The sequence below is a fragment of the Equus asinus genome, chromosome 13 (genome assembly GCF_041296235.1).
Source record: "Equus asinus isolate D_3611 breed Donkey chromosome 13, EquAss-T2T_v2, whole genome shotgun sequence".
Taxonomy (NCBI): Eukaryota; Metazoa; Chordata; class Mammalia; order Perissodactyla; family Equidae; genus Equus; species Equus asinus.
In genome coordinates this window covers 1,128,605-1,133,815 of record NC_091802.1, presented here as the reverse complement: position 1 = coordinate 1,133,815, position 5,211 = coordinate 1,128,605, and positions in this window count along the sequence as shown.

Here is a 5,211-nt window from a genome sequence, read left to right as displayed (position 1 = left end):
GGTTCTGTGAGACTGTGTATCATGAGGGCAAGCCCCACTCCTCGGGGAAGGTCTGTGGCCCTAGAAGGACCCCTGTCCCAGGGCCAGGGCAGTGTGGTAGGGAGAGCAGGGGCCTGCCCACTAAGCCTTCACCCATGAGGACACCAGAGTTCCCAGGGGGCTGTGAGCAGGTCCCAGGCCCTGTGCCAGGTGCTGGACAGAGCAGCAGGCCCAGGCTGCTGGCAGGGCTGCTGTCCCACTGTCATTGAGGATTCACTGCCAGATACACAGGGCGCCGAGCACATGCCAGGTGCTGCACCCAGGGCTGGCACTGTCACCTCGTTGAGAAGACAGGCCCAGAGAGCTGAAGTCACTTGTCCAGAGGCACAAAACTTGTACGATGGAGAAACTGAGGCTTGGGACGGGGAGCAGCCTCCTGCGAGAGGGCTCTGGGGGGGGGGAGAGCAGCTAGAGGAAGGCCTGCGTGCCAGCGTCCAGTGTGGCTCTGTGATCCTTGAGGCCTGGGCTGCGGCAGCAACCTTCCTCCGTCAGAACGGAGTTTATAGTGTTTGCTCCCGTGAGCAGAACTCTACTGCTTCAGGCATAGCTGCATCCAGGGCCCCGGTTAATATCCCAAAGCACCTGAGCTCAGTTTCCCACTTCCTTCCTGTGGACGAGGCAGGACCCAGTAAAGCCTGCAAACTCAGCCGCCCCAGTCCTAGGGCTCTTATTGGCTGGGGAGGAGTCACGTGCTCATCCGCAAGCCAATCACAGGCCAGGAGGGGTAAACCCGGGCGAGGGGCGGCACAGGCCCGACGGTCTGGGAGCGGCCCTAGTCCTCGGGCGGAGCCGGGCGTGTTCCCGGGCGGCCGCCGCCCCCCGCAGCCCGCGGGCTGGACAGGCCTCGGCCGTCCACGTCCCTGGCGCAGCGCTCGGCCCGCCGCGCTCCCACGTGGGGGCCGCGCTCGCCTGCGGCCTTTGCTCGACCGTGCCCTCCGCCGGAGCCCCCGCCGCACGCCTGCGCTCCTTGCCGCCCGCGGGGCCCGCCAGCGCGCCACCTTCATCTGGGCGGACGCGACGAGCCGCTGTCGCGTCCCCGGTGCCGACACCACGGACGCTCGGCTAACCTGGGTCGAACGGACGCGCGAGTCCCGCAGCCCTGAGTGCGCGTGCGCGCACGGCCCCCCGCGCGCAGGGCCGGCGGACTGAGTCCCGGGGCGCGGCCGCGGTCCTTCCCGCTGCGGCCGCCAGGAGGCGGCGGAGCCCTGACTGCGGCCCTGAGTCTCCGGAGCCCGGGCTCGCCGCGCTCGCCGTCCTGGGCGGGGCGGGGCCTCGGGGCGCCCGCCGCCTGCGCCCCGGCTCCGCCCCTGCGCCTGCCGCCGCCCGCCCGCCGCTGTGCGCCCACCCCGCCCTCCGCGCGGTGGCCGGCCGGGAGCCCTGGGGCGGAGGGAGGGCGGCCCCGCGGGAGGCCTGACTCATCCACGGGTTCTCCGGTGTGCAGCCTGTCTGCGCTGGCAAAGCACTCTACAGTTTACAAAGGACTTTGTAGTGTGCAAAGCTTGGTGTTGTTTACAAAACAGTTTACAAAGGAATTTACAGCTAGCAAAGCCTATAGGACTACAAAGCACTTTATAGTTTACCAAGTAGTTGACAGTTGCCAAGCACTGGCCAGATTAGAACGCACTTTACAGTCTGCAGGTTCGTCTACAATTAGTGCCGACATCATTCTTTCCAGCTTCGGCTGCTATTTATGAGACCCGTCAGCGTTTACAAAGCGTGTCCGGGCATCCAGCGGGGGGAGCCAGTGTACGGATGGATCACTTTGACATTTACAAAGTACATGCGCAGTGCCCAGGCCCTTGACAGTTTCTATAACCCAGGACCTCAGTGAAGGCTCCCCACCCCGAGTGGCAGGGCCCCTCTTCCCTGTCCCCTGTGAGTCTGTAAGGCACAGGCACTGGACCCGGCCCCTTTGCTGGGGCTGGTTGTTTCCGGTTCCCTGCAGGCAGCAGGGTTTGGGCAGGCGCCTATCCCAGGCCTGGGGCCAGCCAGGCAGCATCACAGACGCTGCCTTCCGGCCTAGTGAGAGCGGGAAGCAGCCACGGAGGGAGGAGCTGGGGGCAAATTCCCTTCTGGAGGCCAGGGAAGGCTGCCTCCCTTGTTAAATAGCAGCTCAGTCTCCTCTCCTCAGAAGCCTGCTGTGGCTCCCACTTACCCTAGTCCAAGCCTCTCAGTGTCGCACAGTACCCTCCTAGCCTTCGTCTGCCACTACTCTCCCACTTGCTCCCTGAGCTTCAGCCACACGGTGCTCAAAGACACCAAGCCCGGACCCCCTCGGGGCCTTTGCAGTGGCTGTCTTCTCTGCCCAGAATGCTCTCCAAGACGTCCTCCTGGCTGGCTCAGGTGTCTCTGCTTGGATGCCACCTCCTCACAGAGACGACCCTGACCACCCTGTCGCTCCAGCCCTCACCCTGCCGCGTCTTCTTCATTTTTATTTATATTCTTATCCACTGACTGCATCTCCCACCAGACTGGGAGCTCTTCCAGGGCAGGATGGGTCTGTCTTGCTCAGAGCTTGGCCCTGGGGGCTCTGACAATGACAGAGGAAATGGCAGGTGCAGGGAAGCTGCCCCCCAGCCCCAAGGCTGGCCCAGAACCAAGGCAGTGGGGCCTAGGGAGCCGGGCCCTGCCACAACTGTGCCCAGGTTTGGGCCGAGGGAGGGGAGGAGCTGTAGTTCTATTTACTCTGGGGCATCCGTCCTGGGAGGCTTCCTAGGGGCAAAGCACCCCCTCATTGTACTGACTGGGGACTCTGTGCCTCAGAGAAGGAAAGCAATGAGCTCCCGGCCACACAGCAAGCAGCACTGAAGCTGGGGGCTGAATGCCCACCTTGGGGTCTCCCCGACGTCAGCCGCCTCACTCCGCGTCTGAGGACAGGGCTCGTGGTGTTGCTGTGGACCTGAGCACAGCAGCCCCAGGAGCTGCCATGAAGGTCGATGTCCCCTGCGGCCAGTGTGTGTTAAGCCCGGCCGGGTAACCCTGGCCCTGGGAAGGGGGAAGGGACCAGCAAGTGGCTCCCACCATCGCTTTATTTCAGCTTGTGTCCCTGGCTGCTCCGAGGGCAGGGGTGGTGACTGAGCAGCCCGGCTGGCGTCTCCTCTCCCAGCAGGGGTTTAACAGCATCCGGCCCAGCCTCACCCCCTGGGGCCGTGGCCTCTGTTTGCACCCGCCCCTATGGGGAGCTCGTGCCTGTTCAGACGTGCTTCCTGGAGGGGCCAGAGGTTCCCCTGGCCCCGTTCCGCTCTCGAGGTCTGTGCCGTGAGGGCCTCGCGTATACACGCTGGCCCTCTCTGAACGCTCGCTTCTCTGCCTCTGTGGGAGCCTGTGCACATCCTCTGGGAGCGAGGCGGGAGGGTCTATATATACACCAGCTGTGCTATGTTTATCTTCTCGGCGTTCGTCCTCACACCCAGCCGGGCACTTCTCCTGGAGGCTGTAAAGATTCGGCGAGGGTCCCACCCTCCCCAAGGCCCCCAGACACTGAGCCCAGAGACCCAGGAGTCCTGCCTGCCCTCTACCCCTGGCCCTAGCTCCGCCCCACCCTGAGGGAGCTACCTGCCTCGCCAGGTTGGGCTGCTCTGCTGCTGTCCTGGGCTGGCCTCTTGGTGGGACTCACGGGAGGAGGCTTGGAGGCAGAGCTGTGATCTCCGGGTGGGAATGCACCAGCTCGGGAAGTTCTTCCCTTCCTGGCTCCCAAACCTTCTATGGCTCCCACTGTCCAGGGATCCAGGGAAAGGAGGCCCAGTGTGGGTTCTCCGTAGCAGAGCGTTGTCTGGATTGCTCTCTGCAGGGCTGGGCCCATGGAAGGTGTTACCTGAGCACCTACTGTGTGCCAGGCAGCACTCTAGAACGGGAGCTTCAGCAGGACAGAGACAGAGCTGGCTGGCCCTCAGCATGCTTGGCGAGGGTGGCGGGGACCGGGCTGAGCGCGGCCTAGCCAAGTCCCCCACGATTGCTCCCTCAGGAGAGACCGCGAGTCAGATCCCAGTTGACTAAGTCATGTAAATTAATTAAACTTAATTGCAATTAAGTAATTAAATTTGATTAAGTGACTTACTTAAATTTATTTTCTCCCCACTGAGAGAAACAATACTAAGGAATAAGATTTTGTCATGTAGGGCCACAAATGATTGTAACTCCTAAGTTTTTTCTCTCTCTCAAGAACCAGCTTTAGCCTCGCTTGAAAATGTGTGACTGACAGGGTTGTAACCTGTGCTCAGGGGGCACTTGAGAGGGGGCCCCTTACTGAGTGGGTCATGGCAGACAGCCCACACCCTTAGAAGACTCCACGTAAGGGAGCAGAGGGGGGCGGGGGGTGGGTGGGTGAGGAGTGGAGAAAGCGTGCCAGAAACAGCCTGTGCAAAGGCCCTGAGGTGGGAGGGCACTTAGTGCCACTGAAAAGACTCAGGGCTGGAAGTGTGCCACGTGGGCCCTGCAGCTGTGGCAGAGACTCTAGACTTTATGAGGGCAGCCCCCGGAGGACCTAAGCAGGGGAGAGAGGGGTCGGGCTCACAAGAGGAACAATAGGAACGATGGGGCTGACTTGCCGACGCGTCCTTGTCTCTGCCCACCCCATGGCTTTTTGCCTTTGCAGCCCTGCTCCAGGCCCCACTCTATAAAGGTTTATCCACACCGTACCCCCAGCTCATGGGACAGACAGCCCTGACTTGACTCTGTCACTCTGGGCTGTGTGATCTGAAGATGTCCCAGCACCTCTCTGAGACTCAGTTTCCTCATCTGCAGACTGGTAGGACTAACACTGATCTTGGAGGATGGCCGGTGGTTCCAATGAAGCCCCGGGGGGCACAAAAGCACGGCACAGGCCTGGCACCCAGTGGGTGCTCAGTTAACAAACCTGCGCCTCTGCTTCCTGCCTCCACTGGCCCCTCTCGGGCTTCTCCAGGCCCTCAGGGTGAGTGATGCACACCAGGCACTGTGTCCCTCTGCTCCAAGTGCCTCCCTCTGGTCTCCTCAGGACGCGCGGGGTGGCGAGATGAAACAGTCTCAGCGTCCGTCCTGGGACTGAGACATTCCACAGGCTGCGGTGGCAGGTGAGGACAGACCTGCCCATCCTGGACGCCGGGACTCTGACTGCAGCAAAGGCAGGGCCTGGCCCGGTCCGACCGTCTGCGGGAGCCCGCGTGGCCGGCTACGGCGCAGTTTCGGAGCGGA